The sequence below is a fragment of the Mercenaria mercenaria genome, chromosome 17 (assembly GCF_021730395.1).
Source record: "Mercenaria mercenaria strain notata chromosome 17, MADL_Memer_1, whole genome shotgun sequence".
NCBI lineage: Eukaryota > Metazoa > Mollusca > Bivalvia > Venerida > Veneridae > Mercenaria > Mercenaria mercenaria.
The window spans coordinates 57,370,895-57,386,447 of NC_069377.1; the positions used below are offsets into that span (position 1 = coordinate 57,370,895).

The window sequence follows — 15,553 nt, forward strand, 5'->3', positions numbered from 1 at the left end:
TCTACAAGATCTCAATTATCACTGCAAAAACTGCCTTATCCACTCAAATGTTTGATTTAGATCAATTAACTCCTGGCAAATTTAGCATGTAGACGCCAAAACTTAAACTACTTAAGGAGCATTGTGACCACAGCCACCCAAGTTACCAAGGACAAGGAGCATTGCGACCGTAGTCACCCGTAGTAGACTAAAGTTAAAATCTACAAGATTCAACGTATCAATGAGATGAATTTAGGCTTGAATTGGATAAGTGATGGTAAATACACATGCTTACTCGATTTCAGTTGGAGATCTTATCAATGCGACAGAATCCTTAATTAATGTATATAATAGTTTACTTAATCTTAAAAGTTAAATCATTGCATTTATCTTTTCATTTTCTACTCAATACATTCAGAGGTAACAACAGAATCATAAGAAATAATGTTTCCAATTATATATAGAACTGAAACTTCGTAAAACATTTTTCCAGGAAAAAGATAAATATCAGAATGATTTCATATTCAAATCAGTAACTTTTTTTTTTTTATAAAGTAGAATAGCATATTTGGCTACAGCCAGTCTAACATGGTCCTAAAACATAAATATGTAAAAGTCCATCCAAAATATGTAACATAGACGGTAATGTGAATGACATGAATCAGAATAACTTATTATGAACAAGTTAGTTCTTCGTGGCATAAACAGTAAATAGTGCAATGAACAGAGATTAAGCAAAATAAAATCATGTACAAGTTTTATTTGTAATCCGCGCACCAAAACCCTAAAAACTCTTTGAGAGAAAAGTACGGGAAAGCGTTGGATTACATGACCTGGCTGACTATGCAATTTATATAACATATAAAAGTACATCAGTTGAATTTAGGAAACATTGATTGCTCAAAGTTCATACTGCCCAAAGTTCATTGCACTATTTATGCAACTTTCAACATGTAAAAACAAAATATGGCTAATTCACACAATATAATCAGTATCATTGCAACTGAACATCCCAGAAATGAAGCATGGAATAATATTGTCACTGCTGAAAAAGTATTTTATGTTTATGTGAATACCATTACTGAGACATCCCTTGATTAATTGTTCTTCGATATTAAGGAGCTGACCGCTTCTTGGTTTCCATTTGCGTAAGTCTATTGATAAAACTACATTTGAACAAACATCTTTCCAGTCTCGGCTTAATTACTTATATTACATATATTAGTGTTTTCTGTTACACATGTTAGTGTTACAAGTTATTAAAACACTTTTGCAAACAATAAGTAATACATATTACTATAAGAGAGTATATTTATATTTCTCCTCTTGCTATTGTAATATTGTCATCTTACTCACTGTCCTGTCATGACATAATAAGCTAATGTCCTGGTAAGTGCCACGCAGCTGATATTTTTTGAACAATTCCTTTTGTATGTCTCCTAGTTTTGTTACAGGCAATTACTGTTTGTTTGTGACAAGGCCTGTCCCAATAGACAAGGTGTGTCTAATTTGTATATAAGTTTTAGGATTCCAGCGTTTGTGAATTTTCCTGCTTTGTGATGGATCAAATGGAAAGTTCATGTTAAAACAATTATTGTGACATTTGTAGCTGTTGTTAATTAAAGTCATTCTAGTTTCTAAACTTGTTGCTTTCAAGTTTCTATTCCACATTCCCAGAGGCTCTGGATAAATTTGATTTATAAAATCCACTTGACTAGCTTAGTAATTTAGCTTGTATGTATATCCGTGTTAAACAGGCATCACGTAATGGTTTTAAATATTGTTTGTACTCCTTCCATTTGTGCTTGGTATACCATTTGTGCTTGGTATATTGTCCATTTTTATTTACTGACTGTTCACAACTTTCCTTCCTTACTGCATAAACAGCCTGAAAATATATAAAACTCCACCGGCAGTATACTGCAAAATGCATGGATATTAAACATTGTAAATAACAAAATATGTCACCATACATGTACCAGCTACTCTACTAAAAACAAACTTGTTAAACTGATCTCGAATAATTTAAACTATGCTCCATACTATACAGAGACATGTAACTGCCAAACACCTGCAATCCCGAACCATTTAAAACAGATCAATTTTGCATCTTTTTTATATATATATATATATAATATTATAGGTTGCAAATGGTGATCTACTAGATATTCACTGACATGTACCACTAACAATATGGCAAGTAAATGGCATGGCACCTAAATGGGAGTGGTGGGTGGGATTTTGAAACCATTTCATTTTCTGTTGGTTGTACACCTGCCGACTATTGACTGACCAGTGGTCACACGCTAATGATTACTGGATACGGAAAATGCCGAGTGTATCCAAATACCAAATTTAATTTGGTAACCGTGGATACACACCAAGCTTGATGCGCCAAAATAAATGTTATTATTTAATATTAATAAAATAATAAGTCTTATATAACTACTGACATTGAAATCTGACAATTTTGAAAATAGATCAACTAGAGGGAGAGAGAGAGAGAGATAGAGAGAGAGAGAGATAGGGAGAGAGATAGAGAGAGAGAGAGACATAGAGAGAGTAGAGAGAGAGAGAGAGAGAGAGAGAGAGATAAAGGAGTAACAAATTGTAGTATTTTTTACTTATGCACTATATTGTTCCAGATACGGGTTAAAATCTAAGCAGATATTGATTTCATGTTTGGCCCATCTAACACTTGACGGACAACGCAAACTTAGGTAGGAGTTACTAGGTCCTACCTAGGAGTTACTCGATCCTACCTAGCAGTTACTAGGTCCTATTAAGGAGTTACTCGGTCCTAACTAGGAGTTACTAAGTTGTACGTTGAAGTTACTAAATCGTAGTACGAGATAGTAAGACGTGCGTTGTCCCCAGGTATTGTCATACGTAGGAATTAGTAAATTCTACGTATAACTTACTACAAATCCCTGTGCTGGCACCGTGACGCTTTCACGGAAACCTGTGCCATAATTTTGCAGTGCCTATCATCGGTTAGACGAACAAAACATTAAATCATTATTATGCTACGGTGTTTAAACGTGCCTGAACCAAAGTGCAAAATATAGGACATTTTTCACAATAAAGCAGCAAAAGGATTTTTGTACTTATCATTACCGTAAGTCTTACTTTTCTTTATTATTTTGTAAAAATAATAAAAAAGAAAAGCTTGGTCAGATGGAAAGCTACTGCTTGATTGACAATTTCATAATCGAGGTAAACATCTATATGGTACTTTTCCATAGGATTGACGGTAAAACTGCACTTAAAGATGTTTTTCACAATTATTTCTAGCGGACAGAATTTTTTGTAACTTTGCATATTTATAGATTGATGTATGACAAGTTAAAATAGAAAATAAAAATGATAGGTACCTATGCTTCTTTTTTCAATATTTAAAGTTTATTAAGAACACCAAATCGGTATTTTTGTCTGAAGAAACAATACATACATGTTATAATAAAACTACTGCAAACAATTATTTATTCAAATTTCACTCTGATGTTAATGTTTATGCATCACAATTAATGAAACCACTATAACTATGCATAAAATGTCAACATATAGATATATTAACTCAGAAAAATTATTCTTGACAGATGTCGAAAGTATCTGAAACTGAGAAAAAGTATTTCTTAATGATATGAAAAATCTAGCGGACAGAATTTTACCAAATTTTATATTATGTAAGTTAGAACTAAGACAAAAAAATCTAAACCAAAAAAATAATACCAACCCGTGCTTGTTTTCAAGAGAAATTAAAAAATATTTACTCCACCCACAAAAGAATTTTTTCATTACCCCACCCACCTACAAATTATGAACATTTTTTTCTTACAAAACAAATTGCACAATGTTATTATCAGTTTCTTAACCAATTTTCTTACTCACATGCGGAATAATCGGAATGATGCTCCTTTGAGGTTGCATGCCTCTAGGTCAAATACTTTTTGAGATACGTGCTACACAAGCTTTCACATGCCATTTACGTATATATTTGACCACGTCAAGGGACATAAATCTGTTTTCACTGAGTGAAACCTCAAATCAAAATCATTGGTGCACAATTTCGCATGCTGAATTTAATTTTTGTGTGGTTCATGACTCCTGGCGCATATACTTTTGAGGTACATGCGACACAAATGTTTAGAACCTTTTTGTACAATTTGACTGTCAAGGGCCATAACTCTGATCTTACTACGTGAAATGCGGGATGGGGCACAAAAAGTAAAACAACATTTTTAGGAAGTCACATCTGAACCTGAAGGAGATAGATCTACGTTAAGATTTTCTGGAATTTTATTTGACTTTGAGTCGGCTGCATCATTACTGGACGAAATGTTTTACTTTCAAATTGGCTGCCCACAATGTATTCGATTCGAGCACTTCCTACGACTACTCCTCCGATAAACACCATCACTTTTAAAGGTAAAATATGGATGCACGAAGTATATTGTCAGTACATACGATGTTTTTTGCGCGAGTGCGCTGCATATCGGACAATTATGTACTTTCGGCGGAGAATCCTGAACTTTACAGTGGTTATCGCTTGCTGCGCGATTGAGCTGCGCACAAAATATTGTGATGAACTCCTTTAAAACATCATTAAACTATACAAACAAATATCTAACATTTAGAAACGCGCAAAAAAATTTCCTTGTAAGACAGTGACATCGTGACAAAAACAAAATAACTTCTTTATCCTGTCATATCTCTGGAACAAGTTTCAATTTCGTTTGATAGTTGACTATTTATCAGCGAAAAGTCACTATCTCCCCCCTATGTATATTTATATTTGCTCGTTTTATGAAAAGGTACATGTATTTTGCAACATTTAGAAATCGGTAAAATAAATGAAATGATGTTTTTGCGTTGAAATTGTAATATGTTAACAACAAAATACTTTTTCAAAATGTGTATAAACGCCAGATGTACTATTAGAACTATGAAAGACATTGTCAAAAAGATACCAGGGGCGTTGAAAGACAGGAAAAAAATGCAAGGTAAGGAAGTTAACGAAAATGTTAATAACTGGAAACAACACGTGAACTTCTAAGCAAACGCCCGCGACCAAGCTTAATCTGAACCTTCTCGTCAGTATATCAGCAAGAAGAAAAAAAAAACCAGACAAAATATTAATAACTAAAGCCAATTGTCGTATTCATTTAATCACTTTAATCAGTATCAGTTGTCAAGGTTATTTGTCTAGTCTTATGAAATGGTTAGTAAACACAAATGTAATGCTTCTAAGACCGATATTTGGCTTCCGACCGTTTTTCATTTGTATGCAGCTGCATTGCATTATGATTATCATATACTTGCGCGAGACAGAAATAGCTCTGCTATAGTAATACCATTTTTTTAGTTTTGACTGTCCCCATTCCAGGGCATGTTTTGGATTGTACTATTATTAGAATGTACAAAATTATGAGTAGATGAATTGTAAGGGTAGTATCGTTTAGGAGAGACATTCTTCAAAATATTGGACGATTACATTAAACCGTATATATTAACCCTTAGCCTGCTAGATAAATTATCGTCTGCTGGAAATGTCGTCTGCTAAAATTGTAAAGTTCATTCAATTTGCTCCAGAATTTGAAGAAATATTGTCAGAGTAGCAAACAGCTTGGAACCTGATCTGATCTGGTTCCAAGCTGTTTGCAAAGGCTGTTAAATTCGCCTGCAGCAGGCTAAGGGTTAAGCGGGGCATCTTTGACCTTTGCTTTGAAAGCAGGGTATGGAGGTCTACTATTTGCACTCACCAAAAGGGGTTGATACTTGGAAGGTCTAAACAATAGACCTAAGAGGAACAATAAATAGTGCAGGGCACATGCGTGTCACTCCTGCTTCATTGCAACGTCATTATATCATTGAAACCACTTGGTCACTGTTCAGAACAATGGAACAACAGGGAGGGCAAAAAAGCAGTACCTATGTTTATTCATCCAACAATCAATGCTTAAGTTGAAAAAATGGACTTCTATGCATATAGTAACTACATGTATTCGTTAATATCATTGACTTACAAAAAGGGGCCTCCGTGGTCGAGTGGTTAAGGTCGCTGACTTCAGATCACTTGCTCCTCATCGATGTGGGTTCGAGCCTCACTCGGGGCGTTGAATTCTTCATGTGAGGAAGCCATCCAGCTGGCTTACGGAAGGTCGGTGGTTCTACCCAGGTGCCCGCTCGTGATGAAATAATGCACGGAGGGTTCTGGGGTCTTCCTCTACCATCAAAGCTGGAAAGTCGCCATATGACCTATAATTGTGTCGGTGCGATGTTAAACCCAACAAAAAAATGACTTACAAAAAGCCGTTATTGCGAAACCATGAATATTAATTTCACGGTAATCTGAAATACTGTTCCGTGTTTCTTTTAAAGGTTCCCGGGCAAACAACGGTTACTATGCTATTTTTCAAAGCATATACAGGTATGGAAGGAGAATCTGTCACTTGCAGGTGTACCGGACGCAGACAGTTCTGTAAATCTCATTGTTGCCCATGTACTGGGATCGAAAATGGTGAGAAAACAGGGAATTGTAGTAACACATGCATTACATTTAAGTATATGTTTCCGTTGTTGCAATTTTGAGTTTAAGACATTTTAGTGTTTTACTATGCTATCATATTTTGGATAATCCAGGTTTAGTAATTAACCCATGATGGCATACTTTTAGACTTGATTATTTTCAAATCAGTTGTAAAACACAGGTTTTGTTTCTGACCAATAATGACGTATATAAGTATTGAAAGTACTTCGTAAGTAATGGATAATGTTTATTTCAGAAAAATGTGACCGATATGAATTTTATTCCTTCTGAATGTACACAAAGAAAAATAGAAGAAATGTGTAAGGAGAGAATGAAAAGGTAATAAGTAATACTTAACATCAGGATGCTTTATAAATAACCAACTTAGCTCTTTTGACATTCGTTAACAAGTTGCAAACATTACTGTTTAAAATGCCCCTGATATGTGCGCTTTTAAATATTTTAATCTGTAGATGCGTTGTTGTTTTATTTTTCGAATAAGTATTCCGTTTAAAGGTTTCGGTTGTCCAGCTTATGTTATTCGTAGAAAAAGTAATACTGTATTTCTGAATTATAATTTGATCACATGTTATACTAAATACATGTTAAGAAAATAAACGCAACAGTGGCATTGTGTTCAGTTTAGAAGACAGACATGGACTTAGATCTTATGTACCAACTAACACATTTAGTGTGACACAAATTAAGCAAGAAAGAACTTTAAGCAGGCAATAGGCAAAGATCAAAACGCTTTTTCATGCCACTGCTGTCTATTCTGTTTTTACAGTTCGTAACTGAATCTTCTATAGTTTGACTTGGTTATGTTAAGAGGTTCCAAATGAGCCTATAGATTTCATTTATATCAATCAATTGAAAGATAAGTTTCTTTTTCAAGGAAACCAGTGCAGTATATCATCGGTGAATGGACTTTTCATGATATGACACTGGAGATGAGACCGCCGGTTTTTATTCCACGACGGACAACAGAGGCAATTACAATTTGTAACTAAGCGCATATTTCAGTAAATTCAACTGTGTTCTTAGGTAACATGATTTAAAAAATGCCCTGATGTTTCTTTCTTCTTGGTTTGGACTTGGCTTTTCTTGAATCTGAGTGAAAAGGAACATAATAATATAAAATTTCAATACGATGAGGAGTTATCAGCTGTAAACTAAACATAGGGTCTGATACGTTTATTTACTGTGTTGCTATCCAAATTTACGGTGCTGTTCAAGCCTTTTTTTATAATTTTGTAATAACTAGTTTATCTTAAATTACACAGGACTTCGCAAGCATTATAGTGAAGGTCATTGGAGCATGAACAGACAGGGAGATTTCTAGAGATTGGCTGTGGAACGGGAGCAGTGTCTCTTTATATACTTAGAAAATTGCCAAATGTATGACAATTACTTATCAAAGATAGGTCCAATGTTATATTTGTATCCAGATTAAAAATTAAAAATATATGTTCTTGTATTCTACGTAATTCATTCAAAAACTCTTGTATACTACAATTTATCTACCACATAACTTAACTTTCCTACGCTATTACAGATATCCTTACGATTTTAATCGATTTCATCCATAAAACCCGTATAGGTAAGCAGTCATTGAATTTTTAAATGCATCTTTAATGTTCTCTTGGTTTTAGGTAAAATGTGTTGTGGTGGATAAAAATGAAACTGACTGTAAATTAACCGTCGCCAATGCAACACGATATAATCTAGAAGAAAGAATACACGTCATCCATGGAGATATATTACAAGGTAACATTTTGATGGCTCATATGTTACATGGAATACATTTTATTTAAGAGTAATATTCCCCTGAAAGTAAAAGATGTTTTGGAATGGTAGGCGTGATTATGTTCATGTGTTCATCGTACGCTGAGTCCATTTTCTTTGACTAGAAATAAGTTTATGCGGAACCCTTGCACGATAGGAGTTACTAGTTTAGGTAGGCTTTTGTGTAAATGATCAGAAAATATGCAAAGGTGTTCATTGTCTACAAATTTACTGTTAGAAATACGTACGGTAACGCTAGTATTATTCATAACCGTAAATATACAGGATGATTACGAGAATTGTCCAGTTTGAGTTTTTGTAAACTTATAGGGCGATATTATGTTTTGTGCATTGTTTAAGGGGTATTATACTATGTCTTTAATTTCACAGATCGAGTCATATCAGAGCTGCCTCGATGTGGACCTTACAATGTTCTTGTAAGCAATCCGCCTTCTATGTCAACAGATAAGATGAGATCTTTTGAACCTGAAATACTAGAGTACATAAACTTTGCTTTTTCTATCGTATAGCTATAAGATTCAGCTTCAGATATGTGTATAAACTATAACACATCTCTGAGCTGAAACGAGCCTCGTTATCACGGTATTATTTCATCCGTTCAAGTACTCAAAACTCACCTTTCACTTTAGTAGGATTTTAATCCATTTTTCTTTTGATCTGACTAAACAAATCATGCAACACAATTTGCAGACGAGTTATACTCACAAATTTCAAACGATTATAGCTTTCTACAATATTTTGTCCACCATTTCAGTTGTCAACGAAAGGTCGGATGTAGTACTATTTTGCGAATCTAAACTTTCTACGGTATGTTTTCATAAACTTTGTTTATAATTTTATTAAACTTATGAATATGAAAGGTTAGAAAACGAGTATTTCGTGATAAAATCAGTTTCTAACAAGAGTCAGTACGCAAATGTTTGGGCTGACTCTGATTAGGTTAACAAATGGAGCCAATAAAATATATAAGAAGATCATTTGGAAACATCGAACGGAACCAAGTAAAATAATAGCAGACTCGGCTTGACATGAACAACAACACCCAATCAAGCTCCCAAGCAACAGCTTGAGCGGAAGTCTATTAACACAGACATTAAATGACCATCGGAAAATAAATACAGTGGCAGTAATATCAGGGTAGCCAGAACTAACCTTTTTCTTACATGTTATACATTATTACTGTAAACTTGTTCTGTGAAATGTATAAATAGATATTTTTGTCAATTTAGAAATAATCCTAGTTTTTAATGCAACTGACCGGCCTTCTAGGTATGAGGATCTTGATGCGATATATGCTGGTACTGATGGTCTAGATATTATTCGGAGGATACTTGCTATATCACACACTCTCCTATATGATAACCTAAGGTACGTGTCCAGATTCTGGTTTGTTCCATTAGCTTGTTCGGTCAAGTGTTATTAATTATTTCGTACCGGAAGCATTTTTTTATGAAATGTTTTATTAAAACTTAATACAAATGCTAAACCATAATGCTTAACCATCATTCGGTAATGTGTGTAAAGAAACAAAATTTTTGCTCCGATATGGCTCAATCTTGATTTTTTTTAGATATATGTTACACTTTGTAATGTCGAAATCTCCATACTCTTGTAGGGATATATCCGGGTTATCGTAAGATATAAGCTATAAGAAGAGAACATAGTTTATGGTTTATTGATATTGTTTTATTTAAGTGTATGCTGGTAGGTACTTCTACTTGACTGAGTTTCTTTGGACGACGACATACCTTACAATAAGTTACGCCTACTTGAAAGAAAGAATTTGATTTTTAAGGGAGTGAACTCGTGACCTATATCCCATTTAGCGACAGGCTGCTTTGTCTGGAGACATCTTGTCCTATAAAAGCATATACATGTGCAAGGAATCTGTAGTCAAAGCTCCAGGCTCATTTTCTGGTGGTCTGTCCCCCAATCATTTTATAATATTAGAGTCAACTCGATTATGGGGGGAGCTTTACGCTTGAATGAATGACTTTCCGGAACACCATTTAATAGTGGTGTCATATAAGAGGTAAAGAAGACTTGACCCTAGCTGGGTTCGAATGCCCAATTTATAGGTTTAGTCACAGCCACAAGACCAGAAATAAAATGACAAAAATCATGATATTCTACCCTATGCACGGTATGAAAGACATGCCCACGAATAGGGAAACTTCATTCGCGCATTTCCGACCATAAACGCGTAGTTCAGTAAATATTGAAGAATTGATAATTTATCTTCAGTTAAAATTATTTCAACCAATAATGTCCTATCGTGTAGGGATCACGTTTTCTCAATGTTTCTTATCAGTGAGACATTTAACATGTTTCTATGTTTTCATCAACGTTACAGACTTTTTGCACAAGGTCCTCTAGTAAACTTCCGGGAAATGTTCGATTGAAAATGGCTTGTATATTTCCCGTTTATGACCTTGTTTGTCATTCCATACACGGGGGTTGGGTACTATGTACAATAACATTTTATTTTAGGTCTGGTGACAGTTGGCTTACCGGCGACACTTAATCCACCACTACATTTTCTGCTTGACTTTCACGGGTAATAAACCAAGCTGATGTTGACATGTCAATGTCTGTGCTGTATTATATAATAACTGAATTGTTTTGTGGTGTACTTGCCTTTAAGCCACCTGTTTTTCTTGTACCTTTTGTTTTGTTTGGCTGGAAATGAACGAGCCTGAAAGAATCAAGGGAATACTTGAATCACATCATGAAATCAGGCTTTCATATATGGAGACTTTCAAGGAGTTCAGAGGAAGGTAATTTGCTTCAGAGCTATATTTAATTATGTGAAGCTTACATTACCGCTTTTTAATTACTAGGTAATTAATTCATTTATTTGTTTATTGATAAGTTGGTTAAGTTAATGAAGCAAGTATGTATCAGTTGGTACAGTAAACGTAAGGATGTTATAATAGCACTGAACGTTTTCATTAGTTATTGACTGGTTGATGCAAGCAATTCATTGATATGTATAGAATACTGTGGTTATTAATTCATTGCAATATGTAATGATGTGTACAATTTATAAATATATGAAATGGTCCGATGATTTTTGTAAAGGTCTGTTTAAAACCTGTTCTAAAAGCGAACTCCTTACGGAAAGAAGCAGATGTTGCATGTATAATAATATGTGAATGTATTTTCGTTATAGGGATAGGTGTTGTAAGTTGCAGTTGAATGACGCACAAACAGTGTAGAAACTACGGAAACAATATAGTGATCTGAGAGACCAGAGATCTTGATGGCATCTTTATTGACGTTGATGTGGCAGTTTTTAGTCTTACGAAACTGTGTTCATAATTAAACATGCCATTGGTTTATATCTTTCATACCTCTTTTACGAAACCGAATACCATCAGGAAGGCTGTAAGACTTTATGAGAAGGCAGCAGCAACAATGACGTAATTTGACTCTTTTGTGTGTTTAAGCTTATTTATAATGCCACCATGCAGTAACCCTTGTATAAGAAATTTTAGCTGAATGGTAGTGCAAGATGCAGACATCGCTCCAATTCCAGAAGCTTCACTTGTTCTAAGACTGTCAGGAGTAAATCACCCATACACGTACGGGACTCTCATCCGAATGTTTGTAATTTATGTTGGAGGAGCGGGGGCATGAACTCACGACCTTGGTTTCGTGGTCAGACAGTGTATCCAATGGTCCACTTCGTCTGCTAAATAAAATGTGTGGTACCACAGTTTTTAAATAGTACTACAGTTAAACACGCCATTCAGTACCCCGCATTGTGACATAAATTGGTTTGCTGATTGTTTATATTACATGCAGTAAATAGGCTTCATGTTTATTTTTGCTGAACTTCTTTTCTCAATATACGATACTGACATAAAAAAAATATTTTGTTTTGTTTTTCCATGCCACTGTAAGGTACGGAATGAATACAGATTATACATTGCATTCGAAAATGCAAAATGTTTGACATATTTTGAGTGACATTTACATGGTTGATATTTTCTTAATCGTGTGACAAAGACGTTCCAGTCAGAATCTGACGTACAAAAACATATTATACTGCAAACAAAATCAAATGATGGTGGAAAAAAAACGTATTATGCGATGATATTGGCTACAACAATTTTTCATACAAAATTAAAAAAAAGTAAATAATTATACAACTAGTTAATAAAGTACCATAGAATATAGAACAGTAACCGCAAAAAAGGTTTACATGAAATTCAAAGTAAGTTCCAAGATGATGCTGGTGCAATTGGTGTCACTTACTATCTCTTGCGTATATACCCATAAGCTCACATAGTGTGGTTAGTTTAAACAAGATTAAACAAAATTTTATTGATAAACCATGTACATAAATCACACACATACAATCAAGTTTATCATCAAAATTTGCACTTTTAGCGAGTTCTTATGCACAAAGGCGTAATTTCTGTTAAGTTGCAGACAATCTAAGTTTTCAGTGACTTGGTTTTAGCGTAGTAATATTTCGGGTCAAAGAAAAATGCAGTAAAGAAGATAAACATTCTACTGGGACTATGTATAGATTTTTCAGTTATCATCAGTTTGAAAACTTTCCAATCTTTTGTGTTGTTTATGGAAACGTTAATTGGGCACCCGAATGTTGATACTTACCTGTGTTATGGTATGTAGTACTGTCCACTTTAACACGGTATCTTATAAATTATTTGTCTACTTGATGCATTAATGTTTCTGCTTTTTCCAATTATTTTGATCCTTAATGTTGTTATGTTTAAGCAATATACCAGAAGTTTTTTTTAATACAAAACTGTTCTTTTTGACATGTAGATATAATGGAACAGGTCTTGACGAGAAAAAGGATCGCCTCCTGGCGACATGATTGGGTTATATCGACATCTGTTTTTACAAAATGCCGTTATAATCTAAGTATCCGACTTAAAATATCTAGAGTTACTTAGATTATAACGGCATTTGGATATTGATGTGTGCGCGGGCTAGCAGACCCCGTGTACGTTTCAATATGCATTGCGACACCAAAGCAAGCAAAGCATAATAAAAACTAAAAAAAAATGTAATAAAAACTAAAAAAAAATGTAACAAAGGGAAAAACAACTAAAACAGAAACTATAAACACATGGCACATTTACATTTGGGGCTAGTGCAGGTGCGGACAAATCTGACAAAGTGCTTGAAATTATCAATGATCCTAATATTATTTGGCAGACTGTTCCACACCTTTTTTGCCATACCTGACAGTCTTCACCTTGGGTAATTCTAACGTATTTACAAACCTGAACTTTGTAAGAAAAGTCTTTAACATTGATTAGAGGTCTTAAATTTTCTGGTCACATACTATTATTATGAATTAATTTAAATGTTCAGTGGCAATAGTTCTGAGCCTACCTAAATGAAGTGATGTCATATGAATCATCAAAAACTATCCTCCTAAGTGCTCTATATTGATTTTTTCCATTTTTTTTTATAACTTTTGCTACAAAAGTGACAAATTAGAGAACAATAATTAAAGCTTGATTTAATGAATGGTTTAAAAAATACTATTCTAGTCTAGTATCAAAATGTAAAAATTTACTTAATTAAGACATTAAGTTGTTTTGCTGCCTTTTGACATAAATTAGTAAGTAAACCGGACTGTTAAAATTTAAGAGGTAATCAAGATTAAATTCTAAAAGTTTAACTTCATTTTCACATAATTCATTATTGTCAATTTGAAAAGATTTTATTACCTAATTTGTTTTGAAAGTGACAGTTCATTTATCTCTAATTCTTCAGAACAAAACATGTATGATATTTTCGATGAATTAAGGAAACTCAGAAGTGAAGGGCCCTTAAAAGTTAGGCTGTTATTTTTGCACTAATGTTAGAGCCTTTCTCAGCGGGGATTTTATTTGCATTGTGTTGTCTAACTTGTTGAAAATAGGGTAAGTGCGAGGTTGGCATGCCCTAAACGTGTTTAAACCCCCAGTTTCCTTTATATAGGTTATTGACCGTTCCAAGGCGGTGCCCCTATTTTCAACTGGTTGTTTTGTCTGTCTTGTATTATCTGTTGCGTCTGTTTTCTTGTTTGTTGTAAGCGTTTTTTCCTACTCCCCCCCCCCCCACATACACACACCATTGCACCATCATTTCCCTTGCATTTACGCTACTTTTTGCATCCCCTACCCCTTTACTTTGAGTAAGTTTTCGTGGGTCACCTTTGTTTTGACAGCCGGAATCCTAAAACGGTACACGGTTTTCCTACTTGTGTGGGTGCGTTTGTATGCTTTTGAGTCTATAACGGTGCCCTACTGTTTTCTTATGTGTTGATTGTTCGTTTTACCATTAGTCGTGGTTGTCTGTTTATCTTTGGTACATGAGTGTCTGCGCTATTCATTCTCTTTGTATATTCGTCCTTGTTCAACTTTCCCCTTCGGGTTCCTCCCCTCCCCCCCCCCCCCCCCCGCGTTATTAAGGAACGTGGCATTCCCTTTGTATATTCGTCCTTGTTCAACATTCCCCTTCGGGTTCTTTCACCCCCCCCCCCCCCCCCCCCCCCCCGCACACACACACACACACACACACACACACACCACTAGGTCCAATTTTGCCCCTTACCATTTCCTTCTCCTTCATCTATATTTAGCATAAATTAATATGTACTTGTTGGATGTTTGAAGCAACCCGTCTGAAATAATTTTCTGTTACAGCATCTTTTTGTTGTGGGCCTGCTATGCAAATGCGTGGCTCTGGGGCTGTGTTTTTAGTGCTCTGTGCTTCCGATAAATCTACCCTTACCTATTATCTTTTGCTTTATACTCAAATAGACTTTGCTTACATGTTATTAATGCCAAACCAGTTTATTAATTAAAGATGTACACTATTGATGTTTGTAGGTGACTAAAGATTGGTCTTTTTTATTTTCACTTCTGAGTTTCCTTAATTCACCGAAAATATCATATATGTTTTGTTCTGAAGAATTAGAGATAAATGAACTATCACTTTTATAATTATCTTGTGAATCTTCCGTTTCTGATTTTTCAGGCTCATTCAGCCAGTCCTTCCCTGGGTCGGGTTCAGGAAAATAACTATCATCTAAGTTTTTGTAATTATTACACAGGTTAAACTCCTCTTGGTCATAATCATGCAAGTTTAAATTATCTACAATATTTGGACTTTGGGAGTTAGAAGAAGTACTTTCATCACGGATAATCGGTGTAGCATAGAACTGTATCGCTACTACAGAAAGGGGTGATAACTTTTAAATAAGAA

At 34.6% G+C, this 15,553-nt stretch overlaps 1 long non-coding RNA gene across 4 annotated transcripts; it reads left to right on the plus strand.

The window, feature by feature from the left end:
* The first annotated feature begins 2,560 nt into the window (after positions 1 to 2,560).
* Positions 2,561 to 10,973, plus strand: LOC128550107 (uncharacterized). Of its 4 annotated transcripts, XR_008368066.1 has the most exons (9): positions 2,561 to 3,097; positions 6,361 to 6,499; positions 6,765 to 6,847; positions 7,404 to 7,552; positions 7,792 to 7,906; positions 8,161 to 8,275; positions 8,684 to 8,792; positions 9,069 to 9,121; positions 9,584 to 10,973. It is a non-coding gene; the product is annotated as an uncharacterized LOC128550107 (long non-coding RNA). The 4 variants fall into 4 exon arrangements; XR_008368067.1 differs by lacking the exon at positions 9,069 to 9,121 and having other exon boundaries at positions 2,563 to 3,097; XR_008368069.1 differs by lacking the exon at positions 8,684 to 8,792 and having other exon boundaries at positions 2,563 to 3,097.
* Positions 10,974 to 15,553: the final 4,580 nt, after the last annotated feature.